The sequence below is a fragment of the Eulemur rufifrons genome, chromosome 8 (genome assembly GCF_041146395.1).
Source record: "Eulemur rufifrons isolate Redbay chromosome 8, OSU_ERuf_1, whole genome shotgun sequence".
Classification (NCBI taxonomy): domain Eukaryota; kingdom Metazoa; phylum Chordata; class Mammalia; order Primates; family Lemuridae; genus Eulemur; species Eulemur rufifrons.
Window position 1 is genome coordinate 29591408 of NC_090990.1, and position 24051 is coordinate 29615458.

A 24051-nucleotide genomic window follows, 5' to 3' on the forward strand; every position below is an offset into this window, starting at 1 on the left:
GCCAGGCCACCACAACCTGAGAGGCCTCAGTGCACCTGGCTGCACAGAGACACATATACATTGAGATACAAATAAGGTAAGAAAAGGCTGTGAACAGTTTTAAAATCCTGCAACAAATGCAAGACAGCAGTGCCGTGAAGGCCATGAAATAACTTCTGATCCGCCAGAACGGGGCAAGGTCAGCGAGCTCACGAAGGCAGCTGGCTGGGGGCCCTTGCGGCTTCACAGCGTAAACCTGAGGAACATACGAGCAGGCTGTGTGCTCAGGCCCTAGACTCACAGACTCCCATCTTGAAGGGGAAAGAGACGGCACTCTAATTGTCCCCTGGTCGCAGCCACCTCCTTGCCCCATGCCCTGAGCAGACCTGCTCCCTCTGGGAGTAGAGGAGAAACCAGGCTCATGGAAAACCTGTCCTTGGACACTTCAGGCCACGTGTGTGACCACTGTCAGCCTCCCGGTAGGTGGCTCAGCCAACAGGCAGAACCAGGACAGGAAGGGAGAGCTGGGCTCATTTTAAGAAAGAACTTTCTGAACCTCGGAGCTACAAACTTGGAGAAAAGCGAGCTTGAGGGGTAGTGAGCTCCCTGTTAGAAGTCGTGTTCAAGCATAGGTAAAATGAGCTTGCAAGTTTGGGGCAAAATAGATTCCAATGGGGGGAGAGAGGCTGGACTCCAGGTCCAGTGGGCCTGGTGTGATATAAGTGACACAGCATCCACACTGGTGCTCCAGCCACAAGCAGCCGGTGGGTGCATGGGTGGGAAAACAGGAAAGGAGGAAGGGTGTGGTCATGGCTCCGAGGGGTGAGGTGGCCCGTCTAAGTGCGGTGTTAGTCATGGGGACTGCTGGCAAGTCAGACTGCAGGGTTCAAATCCTGCCTCATCCCTACCAGCTATGTGACCCTGGGCAGGCACCCACCCACGGTGGGGGTGTCGATGACTACCCGGAGCGGCTCGGTTGTGGGCTGTGGCTGTCGTATGGCTGTATTATCACACCTCCCAGCTATTGTTCCAAGGCTGTGCCACCCCTTCCAATGGAAGTCCTGTTTCTCTAACTCTCTCTGTGGAAGTGTGGCTTTCCCACCTCCAAGCAGGTTTTCGTTGCAGCAAGCTATTTAGGGATGACTGCTGTGAGCCCTTTTGTGGGAGGAAGAATCCTTCTGTGAGCCCCGCGGCTGCCCCTCGGGTGACCGGTGAGTCTGTGTGTCCTGCGTCCCCCCAGAGTTGCTCCATGTAATAGGACCTCTCAGCAGATCACCCTGCCTGGAATGCCTGCCTTTGTTCCCACTTTCTGATGAAGTCCCAATCCTCCCCCCGAGCTCAGATCCAACCCTAGATCCTCAGAAGCTTCCCCTGACCCTGAGATGAGTCATGGCCCCCAGTTATACCTTTTCTAGGGGTAGCACAGTGCAGTAGGAAAAAAGAGTCAGGCTTAGGAGCCAGAACTCTTGAAACCAGACTTTGTCCCTTATTAGCTGTGCGACCTTGGGCAGGTTACTTAACCTCTCTGTGCATCAGTTTCCTCATCTTTAAAATGGGGATAACGTCCTATTTCTTGACCTGTGGGAAACTGGGCATAGTTCTAGGAGTATGTTCATGCAGTTGTATACTTATGACTTGAATTTTTTTGTTTGTATGGTATGCTTCAATTAAGAAATAACTAAAAAAAAAAAAAAGTACATACTCAAAGAGTTGTTGCAAGTTGAACTTAGTTAATATAGGTTATGTGCGTAGACAAGTGCCCAGCACATAGTAGGGGCTCAGTCAGAACTTGCTCTATCTAGTACTCTGCCTTGACAGCACTCACCATAGTCGGATTTATTCTTCAACAGTGGGAGGAAAACCAAGTGCCCCAGTTTTTAACAGGCAGGGAAGCCTGGAGCTTTCCCCGTCACCCAACTCAAAAGTGAAGCCAGTGGTGCTAGGAGGCTGGTACGACTGCCCAGCCCTGGCAATACGGAGCCAGCGGACAGAGTACAAAGCCCGGACGGAGACTCCACCCTCTCCTCCTCCTCCTCCCCAGCCATGGCCGGGTCTACAAAGGAATCCAAAGCATGCTGATGGGGAGACCCTCAGAAGCCCTCCGAGATCACAGCCAAGGGGACCAGGAATTCCTCAGGACCCCACTGGATGAGGATGGAGGTGACCACGCCCACGCCAGTGTCCGGTCCAAGGCAGAGGAAGCTCCTTGCACAGAAGACGCCTTTGTGCCCCTCTCTCTGCTCACAATCCTGTCCCCAGGAAAGTCAATATTCTGAGAAGATGTACAGAAGGAGCAGCACGAAGAGGAAGACGATGACGGTGACATGGATGTCGAGGAAGGAGAGGAAGGGGCAAGATCGTCCCAGAGCAGCAGTACCCCGAGGAGGCCGAGGCAGAGAAGGCGATGACAGCGAGGAACAAATTCCAGTGATGAAGACAGAATTGCCAACTCGGAACATGAAGCATTTTAGCATCCAAATTCTGATACTGAACACGGTGCTGAGGACATGGCTTCACTTTCTCCTGTGACATATGATCCACGTGACACGGAGCTCATACCACTCTTATACTTCCAAAATAGAAGTCAGTAGGATGCAGGATAAAAACTACGCAGGGGCAACAAAAGCTCAGAGAAATCAACCCAACTGTTAGATTCCTATTAAGATGATACGGGTGCAAAATGGGTAGCGGGTTTAGCAGAAATTCCAAGAGGAAGAATAAAGGGGTTTGGTTATTTGCCCTTGAAAAACATGAAACAAGCCTCCTGTTGTGAGTTGGTTTAGATCAATACGTCGCCCTTCACCAACGCATCGCCTGACATGTCTGATCGCTCAAAGCTGGGGCCAAATTAGCGTCCTCGCTAGCAGAGCGTGGGGTCGAGGAGCCAAGGCACAGCCGCAGCTGGAGTGACGCGTGGATGCTTGAGCTACGGCTTCTGATCGGGTCTCATCTTCCCTTTGGTTAAAAGAGCTCGATGCTTCAGACGGTTCTTAGCACGGCAGAGGGTTAGATGGTCTTCACAGAGGAAGGCAGGGTGAGCAATATGGTCATCAAAAGCTTCCAGGGCTCACACACGTTAAGATCAGACTGCGAGGGTTGTCACGGCTGGCCAGGCTACCCCGCAGAAAGGCCACCGCTGTGAAACCTTGTCAGAGATTAAGGGAGAGGGTGAGCAGTTAGCAGAGAACACTTCGTCTGTTCCCGATCACAGCGAACCTAATCATGACCCAGATGCCGGACATGAGGAAGCAAACTCAGAACAGGAAAGTGATGTGGATGCTGCTACAGGCGTGGCTGGTTTGGTCCCCTCACAGGTAAGTGAAGGGGAAGCACTTCGAGAAGCTTCTTAACCGCATTGAAGGAGTTTTTCATGGACTGGAAACGGGACCTTGTGTGGCTGTCCAGTCTCCTGCCGCGTCTTGGTCATGCTCTGTTCTCAGGAGCCTCCACAGCCTTCGTCCTTGGAGCCGGCGACCTGGCTTCTGTTCACCCCAGTCCCAAGTGCTCACCCTGGTGCTGCAAGCTGTGTTCTGACACAGCCACCAAACGGTCTTCTTTCTTTTCTGAGTGTGAAGCAGCACGTTGCTGATCAGAGCCACATGCCACCTGTACGATCAAGATGACGAGGAAGGTCGCTCTGGTCCAACAGCGTTACTGAAGCTGCCTTTGCCTTGTATCACGGGACTCAGCACAACTGTGCAGCCATTTCCTGCACTGGGCAGACCCCAGCAGCAACAGTAATACAAACGGGACGTTTGTGATCCTTAATCACTTACAATACATCTCATTCAGTTATCCCTTACTGGAAATTAGTGAGGGGGATAACGTCATTCCTCTTTTTCAGATGAGGTGATAGAGGCTCAGAGAGGTAAAGTCACTTGCCTGAGGTCACACAGCCTGTGAGCAGCAGAAGAAGGGCACTGATTCCCTCCGCTCCTCTCTGGATCAAACACCCTGTGGCTCTCATGGCCGGAGAAGATGCTGCTGGTGGGAGGAATGTTCTCCAGAGCACGGAATGATAGCCAGAAAGGGGAGGCGATGCCGCCCCACTGTGAACCCTCTTCCTCACCGTGGCCCCAGGGAAGTGTCACCATCAGCAGCAGCAGCACCGTCATCATCATCTTCATCCACAGCATTCACTGGGCCACTCCAGACCTGGCCCTGGGCCAGGGAGGGACAGGAACAAGGTCTCCCTGGGGGCTTGCTATGCAGGTGGCTGAGAGTTAGAAGCAGCAGGAAGTGGGGCCCCTCTAGCTAGTGGCAGCAGGGTATGAAGGAGAGGACACAGGCTTTGACGCCAAACAGTGCTGCGCGTGAGTCCCAGCCCTGCCCCTTACTACCCGCATGGCCACAGGCCGGTTCCTTGGCCCCTCTGAGTTTAGTGCTTGGCTCTGTGCCCAGGGCACAGCGGGCCCTCAATAAACAGTGGCTGTGGACAGCGTGGGTGGCAGGGCAGGTGACTGCAGCTGGAACAGGCTCAGTCCCCGGGGCCTCGTGCTGCACCTCAACCAATGGTCACCAGAGGTTTAAGTCCCCTGAGGTCCCTCGCAAATATGCTAAGGGGGGCTGCTGGGGAGAAGGCAGGTGGGGCTGGAGCACCCAGGGAACTGCCTCCCCCACCCCTCTCCCTCTGCAGCAGACGGAACCAGCTCCCCCAGGGCACAGAAAAGCAAGGATGCTTCCAGAGACAGAACAGAAGCAGCTCTCAGGAGGGTCTGGCTGTAGGACAAACACCCAGGACAGTTCTAAGTAAGGAGACCCCAGGCATTGGAGGGCCTGTGCTTTCCTCCGAAGCTCTGAGGCCTGTAGAGTAAACAAAGTGGCTAAAGACCAGAGAGGCCAAGGGCCTTGCCCAAGGTCACACAGCCATTGGCAGCAGAGCCAGGACTATGACCCAAGACTCCTGCTTCCCAAACGGGGCTGATGTCACTGGGCGTGACCCTGCTGGAGATGCCCACTCACTCCCCACGTGCTGCCCTGCGTCAGGCCCAGTGCCCAGTAAAGAAGTGAGTCAACACAGTGTCCCCAGAAAGCCCGCGGGCAACTCGCCAGCGGCACTGGCCCTGCCTGGATGAAGTGACACTTACAAATGCTATTGAAAGCATGTGTAGTGCCTCTCAGAGCAGCCATCAGCAAGGAGGTGACCGTGTGGCTAGAATCAAGTCCAGATGAGACGCAGAGTCATCCTGAATGGCTGAGAGAGCAGATCCTGCTGTCGCTTACTGTGGCTCGACTCGGTGTTTGCTGAGAGTGGGGGCAGATGCCCACTGGCCTCTAGCTTCTGGGCTTTCCCTAGGTCCCGGTGGCAGAGAGAGCTGTCCCTACCCCACAGATGGGGAACTGAGCCCAGAGAGGCACAGAGACTTGCCCTCAGCCACACAGCCAGTCCGTGGCACCGCACCACAACAAAGGCCTTTTTTTTTTTTTTATTTTTATTTTTTTTATTTTTTGAGACAGAGTCTCACTCTGTTGCCCAGGCTAGAGTGAGTGCCGTGGCGTCAGCCTAGCTCACAGCAATCTCAAACTCCTGAGCTCAAGCGATCCTCCTGTCTCAGCCTCCCGAGTAGCTGGGACTACAGACATGCGCCACCATGCCTGGCTAATTTTTTCTATATATATTTTTAGCTGTCCATATAGTTTCTTTCTATTTTTAGTAGAGATGGGGTCTCGCTCTTGCTCAGGCTGGTCTCGAACTCCTGAGCTCAAAGGATCCGCCCACCTCGGCCTCCCAGAGTGCTAGGATTACAGGCGTGAGCCACCACGCCCGGCCAACAAAGGCCATTCTGACCCAGCCCACCGTCCACATGTTTAAACTGCCATGTCTCAAACCATCTATGGATTGTAACCATATCTTCCCTGCCTGTGGGCTCAAAAGCTGGCCATAAGGGGAAGCATCCATTTTTCTGAAGCTAACAGAAAATGGTACAGTCAAGATAGAGGAAAATAATAGGTCCTGGGGTTTGCAAGGAGAGCTGATGTGTAGCAGGCAGTGGGGGATGGTCAGGGAGGCGCCATAGAACAAGGGTGCTCCACCCGGCTCTGGAGGACAGACTGACAGCAGAGCTTTGGGGTTGAGAGGAGGAAAGGGCCCTCCCTGCAGGAGGAGGGGACAGCAGGAGCAGAGAAACGGGGCAGAGATGCCCAGGATGCCTCAGGCTTGGCTGGGGCAGAGACAGGAGCCCCAGGAGGTGGTCTGGAGCCACAGGTGCTTTAGCGGGAAATGGAGCCAGCAAAGGCGCTTGCGGAGCCGGGCTTCAGGGCCAACCATGTGGTGGAGTTACAGGAATACCAGGCTTTGCGGATTTACAAAAGAGCCAAACATGCATGGAGTGTTTACAATTTACACTAACTTTCATTTACTCATTGCCACTCTCTGCTCACAAAAATGAGATGAGTAATCTGGCCTCTTCCATTTGATGGAAAAGAGACAGAGGTCCTTTCCTCCACGCCCCAGCAACACCTCTGATCACAGGCTCCCAGCCCCTCCCCTGCTGCTCTCCCCACCCGCTCTCCCCTCCTCCTCCTCTCTGGCCTTTGCCCTCGCTGGTTCCTAAGGAACAATCACCCCTCCTCCCATCCCATGCCTTGGTTAACTGCCCTGGTCCTCAGAGATGCTCCTGCACAGCATCCTCCGCTGCTCCTTGTTCAATAGCCTCATGTGAGAAGCCACCCAGGCGGTACCAGAACTGGGGCGTCCTGACTCAGGCAAGCTAACACGGTGTTCAGCATTGATATGCACCAAGCACCCTGCGGTGCTCAGAATGACCCATGCCTCCGTCTCTGTTACTCTCCCCACCTCACAGGTGAGAAAGGGAGGCACAGAGGCGTTAAGTCACTTGCCCAAGGTCACACATGCCCACATTCCTGCCCTGTGTCCCGTCCCATCACCTTCCTCCAGGTACTCTGCGACCTGAGCTCTGTGTGTCCCTGTGGGCTCCAAGCTGTGCTTTTTTTCCTAACTTTTTAAAAAATTGTGGTAACACATACATAACCTGAAGTTTGCCCTCTGAACCATTTTTAAGTGTGCAGTTCAGTGGCGTCAAGTGCATTCACATTCTTGTGCCACCATCACCACCATCCACCTCCGAAAATGTTCCGTCTTCCCAAACCGAAACTCTCTCCCATCTCCTTCCTCCACCCCTGGCAACCACCATTCTTTGTCTCTACGGATTTGACTACTCTAGGGACCTCGTGGAATCATACAGTATTTGTCCCTTTGTGACTAGCTTATTTCACTTAGCATAATGTCCTCAAAGTTCATCCATGTTGTGGCATGTGCCAGAATTTCCCTCCTTTTTAAGGCTGAATAGTATTTCATTGCATAACTAGATTATATTTTGTTTCTATGTGTATCCATCCTTGGACACTTGGATTACTTCCCCCTTTTGGCTACTGTGAATAATGCTGCTATGATCACAGACATACAAATATCTGCTTGAGTTTCTGATTTCCATCCTTTTAGTATATACTTGGCAGTGGAATTGCTGGATCATATGGTAATTCTATGTTTATGTTTTTTGAAGAGCCATCATATTGTTTTCCAATTTATATTCCCACCAGCAGTGCACAAAGGTTCCAATTTTTCTACGTTCTTCCCAAGACTTGCGTTTTCTTCCTTCCTTCCTTCCTTCTTTCCTTTCTCTCTCTCTTTCTTTCTTTTCTTTCTTTTTTTTGATAATAGCCTAAAGGATGTGAAGTGGTATCTCTTTGTGGTTTTGATTTGTATTTCCCTAATGATTAGTGATGTTGAATATCTTTTCATGTGCTTATTGGCCGTCTGTATATATTGCCTGGAGAAATGTCTGTTCAAGTCTTTTGCCCATTTTTAAAATCCGTTTTTTGGGTTGGAGTTCTTTATGTATTCTGGATATCAATCCCTTATCAATTATACAATTTGCAAATATTTTCTCTTATCCTCTGGGCTGCCTTTTCACTCTGTTAATAGTCTCCTTTGATGAAAAAAGTTTTAAAATTTAGTGAAGTCCATATTTATCTGTTTTCTTTTGTTGCCTGTGCTTTAGTGGCATATTCGAGAAATCACTGCCAAATCCAACATCATGAAGTTTTCCCCCTATGTTTTCTTCTAAGAGGTTTATGGTTTTAGGTCTCTGATCCATTTTGAGTTAATTTCTGTATCTGCTGTAAGGTGAGGGTCCAACTTCACCTTTTTGCATGTGGATATTCTGCTTTCCCAACACCATTTGTTAGAAAGACTCTCTTTCCCCACTGAATGGTCTTGGCAACCTTGCCGAAAACCATTTGACCATATACGGGAGGGTTTATTTCTGGGCTCTCTGTTCTATTCCGTTGGTCTGTGTGTCTGTGTGTATGCCAGTACCACACTGTTTCAATTACTGTATCTTTGTAGTAAGTTTTGAAATCAGTGTGAGATCTGCAACTTTGTTCTTTTTTGCTAAATTGTTTCGGCTGTTCAGGGCCCCTTTCTCATGCTTTTCCTCTGCTTGTTCACTGTTGCACCCCGACACCTACAACAGCTGGCACCCAATTAATAGTTGATGAATAAAAAGTAAACTACCTGTGCCGTCTATGTAATGTGCTAGGTGTTGGGGACGAAGGCCGATCAGCTCTGATCCCTGCCTTTAAGGAGTGACAGCCTGGGAGGAGGTGACTGGACAAAGTGACAAACAGCAGCATCTGATGACAGAATGCGCAGGGTCAGAGGGACATGGAAGTGGACCGGCTGACTCTGGTTGGCGGGTGGTTGTGGGTGTGGAGGGAGATCAGGGCAGCTCCCCAGAGGAGGAAGACGCTGCACTGGGCTTTGAAGAGTTCATTCACCAGGTGGAAATGGGCACCCTGAGTGGAGGGACCAGGTGTGTGACAGTCCTGTAGGACGGAAAGGCAGGCACTGGAAACAGCTGCCCGGAGGCGCCTTGGGGGTGTCAGGGAATGGGGTTGGAGGCCGGGGAGTGGCGGACAGGGAGCCCAGCCCTGGGGGGCTCTGAGTCTCCCCTCTGTCCTGGGTGCAGAGGGGCAGCCCTGGAGGTCCTGGCCCCTCCTGTCTGGTACAGAGGGTGCGCTGGGCACCTGGTGAGATGACTCAGTGGTTCTGGGAAAGGACGAGAATAAAGAACAAAAATAAGGATCTTGTTTAAACGGTAACCCCAGGGTTTGGCCTTGCCACGGGGGGAAGCCCCAGAGCCAGGGCTTGGCAAGGCCTGGTGAGAGCTAAGCCCTGGCCAGGGCTGGCCACTCTCCACTGGCAGGGCCATCCCCACAGTGACCTCACAGTAACGAGGTGGGCACTGTTACCCTTCCCAACTTACAGGAGAAGAAACTGAGGTGGAGGAACCTGCCTGGGAAACAGTAAGCGCAGAGCTGGGATGGAACCAGGCCGTGTGGCAACTGAGGCCTGGCTGGGCCTCTGTTTCCTCCTAAGCGAAAGGGGAGGGGTGATCTCCCAGGTGCCCCCAGCCCGGGTGGCAGGCAGAAAGTCAAGCATGCCCTACGCTGGACGGCTGGCCCCGTCTGCAGAGCCTGCTGGACCCACGGCCCCCTCCTCACTCCGGGCTTTCCGCTCTGGAGACCCAGAGCCTGACTCCCTTCCCGGCACCTCATTATTGTACCCGAGGGAAAGTGAGAAGGCCACGCTGCGCACCTGCTGCCAGCCCTGGCCCAGGGCCAGGGAACCTGGGGAGCCCAGCTTGCTGCTGTCAGCATGTCGTCCATGGCTGCGAGGGCCGCACTCACCAGCAGGTCATAGGCCTTGCTCACAGCCTGGCTTCTCCCTGGCTGCCTTAGGCTCTTCTTGGCTCTTGTGTCCATCCCTGTCAGCTGTCACCACATTCCTGGGAACCTGCCTGCCCAGGTCGCCCGTCCCACGCTGCCCCTCTCCAAGCCCAGACTGGCTTCTGCTGGCTGTTGGGCGCCGGCACGCACCCCCCTAATTCTCCTGCCAGCTGCGCCTGCCCATCTTTGGCCTGCAAGCCACCCGGGCAATAGATACCACCCGGCCACAGCACAGATCCAAAATTCTGCTTGGAGTTTAGGCCTTGCTTTCTCCTTCAGTCTAATGCCTTTAACACCCTCTCTTGGGCTCAGCGGACTCCAGTTGCCCAGAAATCTGCCTGGTCAGCTCCCACCAACTCTGTCCTTTTAAAACTCCTCCCTGGATTCCTGGCTTCCCCAGGCCCCTTTCTCCCGAGCCATTCTGTGTTGCCTCTCCTTTTAAGTTTTTATTTTGAAACAATCACAAACATACAGAAAAGTCAAAAGTAGAGTATAAATAAATTCTTTTATCCTGAACTATTTCAAAGCAAGTTGTCAAGCTGATGCCCATCGCCCCTCAATTTATCAGTGTGTATTTCCTGCAGCCAAGGCCACCCCAGGCCTCCCCAGCAGGGACACCCTCCTCCTTTGCTCAGGCCCCACCTCCCCGGAAGGGTGTCCTCCTCCACCTGCTGGGGCTGTGACCCCTCCAACAAGGCCACCCTGTGTTAACCCTTAAGCCAAAGGAATCCTCTGGGATTGACAATTCCTCTGCAAGGGAGCTGAAGGCACTTTAGGTTTCTGACCCGACACCAGCGCAACACCGTCTCCCGGCCATCAAGGCAGCCGCATCAGGGTGGCACGTGTCCTTGTGCACACTCATCACGGTTTGTCCTTCCTTCCTTCCTCCTGTCGGCTTATACTCAGTCCACAGTTTCCTCATTGGCAAAATGAGGAATTTGGATCAATGATTTCTAAGGATCCTTTTATAATAACAGCAGACTTTTATTGAGCACTTATGATGTGCCAAGCACTATGAGTACTTTACATGTAGCATCGTGGCTAATTCTCACACAAACACTTTGTGATACAATTACAGTACTGTTATCATCTCCATCTTACAGATGAGGAAACTGAGGCATAAAGTAGTTGCATAATTTATACTTAGACAGCCACTCTGAGAAATCCAGGAATCCCATGTAGGAGGTCTGGTTCAGAGTTTATACTCTACTACAAGGTAATTATAGAAGGGGAGGGGAGATAGAGGAATTTACTCTTTACTTGAAGAGGCAATCACAGAAGTAAATATTGGTAATTCACGGGGGAAGAACTTACTACCTGGTGGCCAACTTACTGCATGCCGGGTACCTACCATGTGCCAAGTACATTGTAACAAACATCATTTCCCTTAATCTTTGACAACTTTGAGAAGCAGGCACTGTCATTATTCTCATTTTCCAGATGAGATCACTGAGCCAGAGCGGGGTTAAATGGCTTTCTAGTCAGTGGCAAAGCCAAGATTTGAACCTAGGTGTGGCTGATGCCCTAACTGTGCTCCTGTCACCTACTGCTAAACTGAGACACCTGCCATGCTCCAAGGGCAGGTGACAAAGGATGCCAGTAACTGGCTCTGACTGGCAATGGGGCTGGGGGTGGAGCACCAGGCCCAGGGTGAGTGTCTCATGCGTCTGATTCTGTTTTATGTTCCCAACAGCCCCGAGAGGCACCTCCACCCCTAGAGTGGAGAGAGGCATGAACGGGCACCAAGCAGGGTGGCAGATGAGGCTGGAGCTTCGTGTACCTGTGGGATGGGGCAGACAGCCAGGCTGGAAGGCTTGTGGCACCGACTCATGGAGGGCATCAGTGCCTCCTAGGGCTGGGCCTTTGCCCCCCGGACAGCAAGGAGCTGCTGAAGCTGGGGGCAGGTCCCCACTCATCATACACCACCGCCGGGCACGCTCCCCACTGTGAGAGACTCCAGCATGGGCAGGGAGTAACTTTCTTTTCACCAGTCCAGGCCTGTGGGGCCAGGGGACCCTCTGGACACTTGGCATCTCCTTTGCACTCCTCATCCCCTCCCCTGTGTGTGTTCAGCCAAGCCCATGCTCAACTCTGGGCTCCCGAAGGAAATACTTCCCAGCAGGTGCCTCATCTCAAGCCAGAGCACCCTACCTGCAGAGGAGCTTGGATTAGGTCCTCTGACCTTCAGAAAAGGCCACTTCTTCTTAGGGAAGGACCAGGGCTTGATGTAGCCTGCATGGCTCTCTCACCCAGGCCTTTTCCTGCAGACTCTCTGAGCAACATCCCTGTATTTAGTGCCGAGCAGAAACAGCCCATCGGCTGGGCACACACTGTCCCAGAGGGAAGTGAAAGTCACTGGAAATCAAGAAGGGGGAAGGGGGCAGGGAGGAGGAGAGGAAGGGCAAAAACCTACCTAACGGGTACAATGAACACCATTCAGGTGGTGTGCACACTACTGGCCCTGACTCAAGCATTATAAAAGTTATCCATGTAACAAAAACATTTGTACCCCCTTAATATTTTGAAATAATAAAAATACTCATAACAAGGAAATAGCCCATCAGCTGACAAGAGCTGGAAAGACCCTACACATCACATGACAGCCAGAGATGGCTCCTCCAACCACATGGCAGTCGTTCCTTTTATGGATGAGAAATTGAGGCTCACAGAGAACTTCCCAAGGTCACAGAGCTAGTGGTGGCAGAGTCAGGACTGAAAGCCCAGGCCCTGCACTCCAGAACCCCAGCACTTTGCTGCGTCTTCCAAACAAGGACCACAGGGCCCGCTTCCTGCAGGAGACCTCATTTCAAATGATGCCCAAAGATGGAAAAGGTAACAGTTTCCTGTGGTTTGCAGCTAAGAAAATTGAGGTTGACCCACACTCAACCCTGCTCTCAGGCACTCCATCCGGCCAGCAATACATATGTCATTTTGCTTTTTTGTTTTCATTCTTACTGTCCAGGGCTCAATGCAGTTACAGAATTGGAGTAGAATTTTTTCTCCTCTCTGATGTGCTGCCCCCATACTGCCCTCAAGACACACCCTGACTTACAGCCTTCAGAAGCTCTCTGCTGCCTGGGCAGAAAGATCACCTTAGCCTGGAGAAAATCAGTATCGTGCTGGTGAAGGGAATGAAAGAAGGAAGAAAGGACGAGGAAAGGAAGGAAAGAACAATGAAGGCAGAAGGAAACAAGGAAGGCAATGTCACCTTTGTTGCGTACTTCTAGACATGGCATATCCAAGCCTTTGCCTTACTATTCAGTTCTCACGATGACCCTGTAAACAGGCACCATTATCCATATTTAGCTGAAGAAACTGAGGTTCAGGGAGCAAAGGAACTGGGCAGTAATTACTGGAGGCGGCGTTAGAATCTGATTCTGTCTCTAGAAAGCCCAAAGACTTTCTAGAACGCTGGCACTTTCCCACGTGTGTGTCCAAGTCCCAGAAGTTCAGGGAGGTGCCACTAGGCCCTGGGGTTTGTGGGAGGGGCTGAGAGGGTGACCTTCCTTGAAGAGTTCTTGGGAAAAATGAGTTCCATGGCTAAACAATATTTGAAAACCACCTACTGGTAGTTTTTTATTAAAGATGGTAGGGAAACTTTCTTCCTTTTCTTTCTCTCGTCTTTTCTCATTTCTTTTCTCTTTCTTTCTTGTTTTTTTTATGGTATAATAAACTTGCAAGGAAGAAGACAGTAGGACAGAGACTGACAATAAAATTTTGGAAACTGGAAAGAGATGATGAATGAGTGGAAAAAGACTTTGCAGACCCAAGAAAATAGAATCCCAGGTCTGCAGCAGGGAAAGCTGAGAACCAACCCAACTCATGTCACAGGACTCCTCAGAGACTCTGCAGGTGGGAACCAAAATAGTTACAGCTGGTGGAAAGTCTTGGCAGAAGTTGCCAGACTTCCATGCCTTCCTCAACTACAGCAGCTCAGGAGACTCCCCTGCCCCCACCCCTGAGAAGCCTGGAGGTTTATTCTCTGCTAAGGTGGGACGGTGCACCTGTGGGAGCAGACACATTGAGGGTGGGGAAGGTGTCCCATAAAGAAAGGACAGGGAGGAAGTGGATGCACGCAGACTGGATGCTGAAACCCCTTCCCCTGCTCCCTGAGTTTTTCATCTCTGTGGCTTCCAGAATATGAGAAGTGAACCCTTCACCCTCCAGGAGGGAGACTGGAGCCTTCATGGGGATTCCGCCCAAGAAGAAAGACCTAAAGACACTGTCATTGACTTGCCCAAGTGGGCAGCTATAGAGATGCTCACCATTGACAAGAAGCCTCTCATTGCTTCCAATCATCTTTAAGCCCCTCCACCCCCCGAAAACATGAGAAGACACCAAAGGCTATCAGACACCTGAGAAATGAGACCAAACAAACACATGAATGAAAGGGAACTCAAGAGAAACAGAAACCATGCAGAAAAGAAAACTAAAAACAAAACAAAAATAAAAACACAACTAATATTAATAACAACATTAATTGCCTCAGAGATAAGATATTGGATTCTACCAAATAAAAGCAGCTTACTATTAAAGGGAACATTCAAGGAAAAAAGAGTTCTTGAAAACTAAAACTATGACAGTAGAAATGAAAAACTCAATAGAACGGTTGGAGACAAAATGGAGGGACGCTCTCAGAGAGAACAGCAAAAACACAAAGCAATGGCAAATCTGACAGGAAGGTATGAAAATGCAAGGAATAAGACAGAAGGTCCAGTCCCTGAATAACGGGAGTTCTAGACAGAAAGAAGAGGGGGAAAAAAAAAAGAGGAGAGGAAATCGTCAAAGAATTCAAGAAAATTTCTTAAAGCAGAAGTCGCGGAGTCACCCGATTGAAAGAGCCACTGAGTGAGAAAACCGACCCACACCAAGATCCACTTCTGTGACCCTACGACAGTCACAGAGAAGGAAATAAGAATCAGCATGGATTTGGAATTCTTAATTCCAGGAAGCTAGAAAGCAGTGTGTTCAAAATTCTGAAGGAAAATGATTTCCAACCAAGAACTCTACATATCCATCAACTGCAAAACAGAATAAAGACATTCCCTAGGTTTTCAGACATGTAAAGGGTCTAAATATTTACCACTCACGTACCCTCTGTGAAGAAGACCAGGCTGAAGGACAGTCTCTGTGACAAGGGGGATGTAAACCAAGGAAAAGGAAGACATAAGACTCCAGAAAGAGGATCTCTAGGATGGGGTGAAGGGACAGCAGCTGCCCCCCACAGAGGGAGGCACGCAGGCAAGATGGGACATGCAGAGCGCCCCTGTCTGCATATCTTGAATGTCCTGAGGGAAGATTTGGGTGAGGTGAGAATTTGGGGTTGAATTAGTAACATACAGGAAACTAAGCAAAGTTACACACACACACACACACACACACACACACGCACTCTTAGTGTCCACAGTGAAAATACAGGAAAGAAGAAGTAACCACAGTTGGTTTTATGCCTTAGCTGTGAATTATACATGACCCAGCTCTAATGAGAGGACGGGAGGATGGGGCTGGGGGAGGGGAATGTGGAAGGCAGAACGGCTCCTGAGTCAATAGCTAACGCCGGAAGCTGAAGAGCCCAGTCGTGGCAGCCCATGCACGTTACTTAGAGACATGGAGGAAAACCAGGATCATCAGCTAAAAGAGATGAAAGTTATTGCTTCTGACGCTGGGGGGTGGGAAAGAAAATGTGGGGCAAAGAGGAAGAGTATTGCTATTTTCTGCAACAAAATTTATGAAAATACTTGATTCTTTAAACTCCATGCATGTGTAACTTCAAAAAAATTAAAAGCTGAAAGGGAGGGAGCGAGCGAGCGAGTGCACACGCCTCTGTTCTCTAAGGGGCTGCTTCTCCCACAGGAGACGCAGGAGGAGGCCAGTGTTCTCCTGGGAGCGTGGCCTGATTCCCCAGGACAGGAACCGAGGCCGGGAGGGGGACTCAGGCAGACACTGTCCAGGTCCAGGGGGTGCTACGTCCCGCTGCAGCAGCAACTCTCAGGGCGCAGCTCTGCAGCTCTTACCGTGCTGCCCGAGGCCCCCTACCCAGGAACTGAGGGCACTGCCTGCATGGAAAAATAGATTCTCCTTTAAATTTTAATAGGATGCAACGAGGTCTTCCTTGACAGGGCTCAGGGCTCTGGAGGGCTCTGGCCACACATAGGCAGACACTCAGTCTGCCCAACGATCAATATGTCTTTCTCTTTCCATTTTGCTTTCATGTTTTCTTTCTTTCTTTTTAAACCATCCTTGACTTGGGTTTCACAGTGACACAGTCAGCTCTCTCTGATGCCTGGAGTGTCCCCTGAGAAGCCCTTTGTGTACGTGGAGGAAAGCCGGAGGCCAGCACAGAGTCAACCGAGTTAGACCATCATCTGATAGTTTTATTTTGGGGATAATCTATGCAAAGGAATAACGTTTCTGAGATTCTAAGTGGTTTCCTAGGAACCGAAATTTTTCTCCTCTTGTTTTCAAAATAGCCATTCACAAATCTGTTGTGGGGGAAGATCTGGAGTGCAAGGCAGCCTGGAACGGTGAAAAGTGAACGGGGCCTGAACCCGGGCTGAGAAAACCCTGCCCGCTTCCCGGCCCCAAACCAGGATCTTCCCTGTCCCCTTCTCATCAGTGCCTGGGGCCACTCCCACACCTCCCCTGGGGCTTTGCTCCTGCACTCTGCCCCTTCTCCCCTGGCACTGTCACCTGCCCCTTGCTGTGAACCATTCCGAGCAGCACACACACACATGAGGACCTCTCGGGTCAAACACCCACCTCACATTCCCTCCGCGTGCCGCCTCCCCCATTTCCACAGCTTCCCTCCAGGGCCAGCCTCTTAGGACAGGGGTTTACACACGCCACCTCCTTGCCTCCTTTCGGCCCATGCCTTCGCAATTCCATCATCATGGAAATAGCTCGCATCAAAGTCACCAGTGACCCCCACAGGGCCCTATCGGACAGACACGTGCCTGTCCTCCCCCAGCTCGTGCGCCCACCTTGCATACTCCCTGCTCTTGCCTCCTAGGACATCACACTCTGCTGAGATATCATCTCACCCCAGTTAAAATGGCTTTTTACTAAACAGACAGGTATTATAATAATGAATGCTGGTGAGGATGTGGAGAAAGGGGAACCCTCGTACACTGTTGGTGGGAATTTAAATTAGTATGATCATTATGGAGAACAGTATAGAAAAAAACTGAAAATAGAACTACCACGTGACCCAACAATCCCACTGCTGGGTATATAGCCAAAGGAAAGGAAATCAGTATATTGAAAAGATATCTGCACTCCGATGTTTATTGCTGCACTATTCAACAATGGCCAAGATTTGGAATCAACCTAAGTGCCCATTAACAGATGAATGGATCAAGAAATTGTGGTACATATACACAATGGAATATTATAGAATCATAAAAAAGAACGAAATCCTGCCATTTGCAACAACAGGGATGGAACTGGAGAACATCATGTTAAGTCAAATAAGCCAAGCACAGAAAGACAAATCTCACATGTTCTCACTCATGTGGGAGCTAAACATAAAAACAATTGATCTCATGGAGACAGAGAGTAGAATGAGGGTTGCCAGAGGCTGGGAAGGGTAGCGGGGAGCAGGGGATAAAGTGGGGATGGTTAATGGGTGCAAAAATATAGTAAGATAGTTAGAGAGAATGAACAATATTTGATAGCACAACAAAGTGACTATAATCAACAAGAAGTTAGGGTATATGTTAAAATAACTGTAAGAGTGGAACTGGAATGTTCCTAACACAAGGAAACGATAAATGCCTGAGGTGACAGATAATCAAATTATCCTGACTGATTAAAACACATTATATGCCTGTATCAAAAGATCACATGTATGCTATAAACATATACCACTATTATAAACCCACAATAATTAAAAAGAAAAAAAATTTTTTTAAAGAAAGAATGGTGAGCAAGCAAGAGCCCTCGGCGCCCACCCCAGATGCCTGCCCTGCAGTGGAGGCCACCTCGCCTCACCTTCCCCAGCCCGAGCCTGATTTCAGGCTGATGGATGGGTCCTGCCTGGCCCGGCTTGGCCCTGTCTGTGTCCTTGCCCCTTCCTGCTACCCAGAGCCTCAGTCTGGCTCTCAGAGTCTAAGAGCTGCTGAGCTCAGGGACCTACCCTCTCCCCTGAGGTCTCGGTCAATCCCGACCATGCTGGAGGAAGAGTCCTTCATTGAATAAACATTCTCTCTGGCACTGCCTGTGTGCTGGGCACTATTCTCAGCACTGGGGATACAGCGATGAATGAAATACAGTCCCTGCCCTCTCACAGAGCTAATGGTCTGGTGGAAGAAACAGAAACACACCAATAAATATATGGGGAAAAATAAAGCAGGGAAGGGAAAGGGATAAGGAATGCCAGAGGAAGGTGCGAGTTCATAGTGGGCGGTTTGGGAAGGCTTTGCTGAGGGTGACTGTGGGAAGTGAGGGGTCACAGGATGCTCTGGAAAAAGTGCTCCAGGCAGAGCACACAGCAAGCGCAAAGGCCCTGGGGCAGAAGCGTGTCTTACAGAGAGCAAGGAGACCACTGGCTGGAGCCTGGGGAGCAGGGGGAGAGCCGATTAGGGAGTGGTTAGGGAGGAGCTGGGGCCAGCACAGGCAGGCCCCACAAGGGCTTCGGAGGGCACAGAGCAGGAGTGACGGAGTGTGAGGACTGTAACAGGATTGCTGGTTGTTGGGCTGAGAACACGTTGTAGTGGGAAAAGTGGGAGCAGGAAATTGTAGGGGGACACTCTGGTCATCTAGTTGAGAGCTGCCAATGGCTTCACCCAGGGGTGGGGAAAAAACGGGCAGATTCCAGATATGGTTCAGGCCCAAGTTGACAGGATTTGATGACGGATGTGAGAGAGAGTGGCTCTGGGCCAACTTCTACAAAATGAAATTGCCTGTGCCCAGTGTTCACCTTGCTTAACTGAATGAGTGATTTTGCTTCTCCTCTTCAAAAGATGCCTTTCCCCCACTTTGACCACTTAAAAGACTTCCAAAGAGGCCAGGTGTGGTGGCTCACATCTGTAATCCCAGCACTCTGTGAGGCTGAGGTGGGAGGATCACTTGAGGCCAGGAGTTCAAGACCAGCCTGAGTAAGAGCAAGACCCCGTCTTTACCAATAATAGAAAAAATTAGCCGGGTGTGGTGGTGCATGCCTATAGTCCCAGCTACTTGGGAGGCTGAGGCAGGAGGATTCCTTGAGCCCAGGAGTTTGAGGTTGCAGTGAGCTATGATGACACCACTATACTCTAACCTGGGCAATGGGGAGATTCTGTCTCAAAAAAAAAAAAAAAGAAAAGAAAAGAAAAGACAAGACAAGACAAGACTTCTAAAGAGACACACAGCATGCAGCAAGTGTGGGGTGACGGCCACCGTTTTTCTGCCCGTTAGACGTTTCCCAGCCTCCACACTCCCAACCCTTCTGTGGTATGTAGCTTTTGTTCCAGTTTGGCTTTTTAGAGTGGTTTACTGAAGAGTTTATTTTTCATACCCATCCAAAAGTCTCCAACTCATTACTATGTATTTAATTCATAGTTTAATCAATTCGCTCCCCAACAAATACACAGAGGTAAGAAATATCCCCAAAGACATAATTTTAAATCTGAAGTTGCCACAAGATGGGACTAGGCAGAGCAGACATTTAGGCTGAAAAATCTGTTATATTCTGAGTTTCAAAGTCCAAGAAGAAATGGATTTGTGAAAAATGGTTAGAAAAGAAAATGATCCTTAAATTTTTTAAAATTAAAACTATTCTCTCCAAGCTACTATTCCATGAAGCACACGCATGTGTGCACACACTTTTAAAAATATGGCTACACCATCAAACAACACGTGCTGGGTACACTGCATGAACTCTTAAGACTTGAATAAAAATAAATTCAGCTAATGAAAATACATGAGATAGAAAAGTACAATTGTTAAAAATATAATACTTTCAAATGCAGCAATACTGAATTAAGTAAACTTTTAAAGTAAGTTCTTTAAGGAACGTCAGAGTCCTGAGTCACAGTTCTTCGGCATGCCATGTGCGGTGCACTAAGGATGAGTGTCACACGTAGCTGGACACGTGACGTGACACAGAGCTCGGGGCTGTCATCCATGGAGAGAGGAGTCTGGGTCATCGGCCTGTAGACGGAGCGCAGGTCACCTTGGGGGTGAGTTTAGAGGAGGAGGGAGGGGAGCCCAGGGCTGAACCCCGTGGGGCCGCAGTGTCCAGAGACCGGGAGATGACAGGAATCACCAAAGGCCACGAGAAAGCGCAGCTGGCCCGGGAGGAGGAAGGTCAAGGAAGACAGTGTCCTGGAAACCAAGTGGTGTGAGTTGAGTGAGGGACCAACCGTGTCAAACGCTGACAGCAGGTCGGGAAAGAAGAGAAGTAAGAAGTGACCACTGGCTCCTACAAGGCAGAGGCCACCGCTGACCTGGACAAGAGCAGCTTCTGAGGTGTGAGGAGGCCACACTGGACCGGCTCTGAGGCAGGATGGGAGGAAAGACTGTGAGCAGCACAGTCGACTCCTTATGAATTTTTCTTTAAGGGAACAGAAGAATCTGGCAATACGGTCCTTCACTCAAAGGAGCGCTGGTAAGGTGGAAACCTCCTGCTACTCTGCGTGGCCCAGGAGAGGGCACTGGGGTGGGGAGGGGTGGGACCCAGTGCCCGCCCACAGGAGCTGCAGCGGCTGAGTTGTGCAGCGGGCAGGGTCTGGCCAGGGGCAGCCCTGGGCAACTGCATACCCGTGAGTCACCCTACCCGCCCCCCTCACCGGCCCAGCCGGCAACTGGGCGTCTGCCCGACTGCCCTGCACTCCAGTTCCAGCTGAGGTGTGGCTGCCCCTCTAAACCCGAGCCACCCCTTCCCCTGCCCATGGCCACCTTTCTGAGTACCCCGACACCAGCTGGGCCCAGCCTCCCTGGATCGTGCTGTCTGACCTTATCATTCCCTTTGGACCTAAGCACCGACAACCCACCCCCACTGGGCTTGCAAGACCACTTTCAGTAGCCAGTAGCTCCTGTCAATTCCAATCTCTTCCTTGTCCACGCCAGCCCCCTGCAAGGAGTTCCCAGCTTTCCTTGCAACAAGTGAACTGGAGCTAGGACAATACAGTCATTACCCTCAAGGAACAATATAACTTTGTATGTGTGAAAACAACACTGCTTAACAAAAGAGCCCTTCTAAACCTCAAGGCGGATGCAAGGGTGCTGGGCGGGGAGCCAGGTCATTCCTGGGGGGCACTCCCAGCCGCTGCCTGGGAAACGCAGGCCTCGTTCAGGTGTGGACGTGATGGGGAATGCAGAGGGGACCCTGTGCCAGGAAATCCGTGCAATACATAGGGGTCAGCGCCTAGTGTGTGCAAAGCATCGCACAAGGACCCAAGTCAAGAAGGGTCTTGGGAGAGACAGGAATGGATTTTAGCACCGGTGTTACGACAGAAGTAACACAGAGAACTGCAGTGTGGGGGGGTCTGGGAGGGTAGTCGGAGGAGGGGGGCGGAGTCCTGGCCCTCTGAGAGCCCTTGCTGGCCCAGCAGGCAGCAGAAGGTGAGGTCCAACAGGAGCAGGCCAGGCTGTGGGGCCAGGACTGCCAGGCTGAGTTTAAACTGGATCCTGCAGGTAAGGCAGCCACAGAAGGCTCTGGAGTGGAGGCATGCCACAGGCAGAACCACCTTTAAAGATGCCCAGTGGCACCAACATTGAAGGCCAGGAGAGAGGGCAGCCAGCGTGGTGGCCGAGGGAGCAAAGGGAGATCACGTCAGGTCAGGTCACTGACTACTTCGTGTGGACACCAGAATTTGGGGACTATTTGGGAGGGGGGCAGAAGGTGTCCAAGACGACGCTAAGGTTTTGAGTGGATGGGCTCGGGAGGTCATCTGAGATCCAGATGTGGAAGGAGATGCTGTGGTGAAGTGGAGGGCTGGGCTGGGCTGGCACATGCTGAGTTTGAGGGGTCACAGGCCCAGGAGCACAAAACCAACGGTCTGCAGCTCAGGAGTGAGGGCCTAGCTGGAGACCCACGTGTCACCACTGCACAGTGGTGAGGTTTGAAGCCAAGGAAATGCAGGACATCAGCAAGGGAGAACGCTCAAGGCAAGAAGAAATGAGTCCCAGTGATCGGGCACCTGAGTTGCCACCACACCAAGACTGCTGACGAACCTACCCTCCCTCTCCACCGGTCTGAGTCCCACCCGCCCTTCCAGGCCGGGCCCCGCCCCCTCCAGCAAGTCCTCTCGGGCTACTCCAGCCCCCAGCATCCCTCCACAGCTGTGACATTCTCAGCCCTGGCCGTTCCCACCTCAGCACTGGGCCTTGTGTTGTGGCCTTGGCACAGTCCCCAAGCACCTTGAGGACAGGATGACAGCTAACCCCGTTGGGTCATTGCATCTCTTGGCACAGAGTACCCACACGGCACTGATTAAATAGATCCTCCCTGATGGATGGGTGAATTGATTATTTACAGGACTGGATATTCAGGAAAAGAGTAAGGAGGGATTGACTGGTGACAAAAAGACCCCCATGTTGGACTCACACAGCATCTACTCTTTTGCCTCGGGCTTATGGAAGCGTCATTACGGACTAGATCTATGTGCATCAACATGGATACATCTCGAAAACGGTGTTGAGCGAACACAGCAGATGAACAGGAAACCCACCGGCGCAGTCACTGGCACTACCTCCCAACATTTCCGGGTCTCCCAAGCACAAGGCGGGACTGCACTTCCCTCCTCCTGTGGAGTTAGGTGAGGCCGTGTGACTTGCTCTGGCCAATAACCATGAGCAGAGGCTTTTGCGGTAGAAGCCTTAAGAGCCAGTGCACAATTCTCTTCTCTTTCCTCCTCTCCTCTTGGCCTCCCTGGGCCTGGATCCCTCAGTGGATCCGAGGAACAGAGCTCCATTGCAGACCCTTCTCAAACATGTACTGGAGTGAAACTGAAATGTTCCTTGTGTTAAAAAAGAAAGACAAAAATAACAGGAAGAACTGAGTCTAAGGCAAAACCCTGGTGTGCCCATAGATGGATCTGTTCCTGAGCAGCCTGAGCATCTAGGCAGTGTTTCAGGCTGGGGGGGGGCACCCTTGGCAAGTTGGGGGGACAAATGATTATACGGTTTGTTGAGTGGCCGGTTGGCATCCCTGGCCCTATGCCCGAAATGCGGAGGGGTCCCCAGTTATTTGGCAGCCCTAATGCCCCCCCTCCTCTATTTCCAAACACCCCCTGGGGGTGACACCAGCCCTGAGAGAACCGTAAATGTACAGGGATCTCAAGGAGCGAGGGCTGGGGGCAGGCACAGTGGGGGCCCAGATGGCACAGCCAGGCTGGGGAGAAAAGCATCTGACCGGCGACACTACACAAACCGCCTATGTGCTCAAATTGGATGTGACAAGTTCAAAGAAAGGGTATTTTCCACAGCTAAAGGAACAAAATGAGATTCTCGTGGAGGGACATAAAAGGTGTGAATATACCAGTGATAAAACACACCAATGTCCATTTGCTGAGCACCTATGAACCACAGCTGTTACACCGGTCACACAGGGTCCTCTGAAAACCCCACAGGATATGTTCTTATCCCCCTTTTACAGATAAGGAAACTGAGAGTTGAGGGGAGGGGCTGGTCTTGGGGGGAACAGAGGTAAGTGGGACAGCTGTTGGGGGCAAGGATGACACAGTCAGTCTCTTTAGAGGGAGATTCTGAAACGGACCTGGAAGGGACGGCGGAGGAGGAGCGCGACGCAGGGGTCATCTGTCCCCTCTCAGCTGCAGGCAGACCTCGCAGGCAGAGACGCCAGGCAGGTAGCTGGACGGGGGAGGCTCCTGCCAGCTGCCCTTCTGAGGCCCAGGCTTCCGCAGGGAACGAGGGCTGCAGGAGGCGGTCTCAGGGAACCCGGCCCCAGGCTGGCAGTGCCAACCTCTCCCTGCACTCGGAAGGCTGCCAAAGGGCAAGCTCCTTGGCCATCAGCTGGCACTCCGCAGCCCTCGGAGTCCCCTAGACAGCCTTGCAAGCGAGAGGGAAAGGGGCCAGTCGCTGTGACCAGACGCATCAGTCCTGGGATCAAGCCTCTCTGTGTGGCCTTAAAGGACCCAGTGGTAAGAAAACACGGAGACACACGAGGGCGCTCTAACCAAACAGCAGGAGAGGAAACCGCCCAGCCCCGAATGGAAAGAGGTTAGCAGCATTCCGAACGAGCTTTGGGCCAGTGTTTCTCAACGGAGCCGCTACTGGTCTTCGGGCAGCATGTTTCGGGGCTGTTTGCCACCCTGACACCCTCCCCGTCACTGTGACAACCCTGCTCCCACATTTCCAAACACCCCCTTTTCTGAGAGCCCT

General features: G+C 51.4%; 1 protein-coding gene across 2 annotated transcripts in view; it reads right to left on the reverse strand.

Moving 5' to 3' along the window:
• HIVEP3 (HIVEP zinc finger 3) overlaps window positions 1–24051 on the reverse strand; it is a 55664-nt gene that overhangs the window by 21247 nt on the left and 10366 nt on the right. The gene's annotated exons all lie outside the window — the stretch shown is intronic.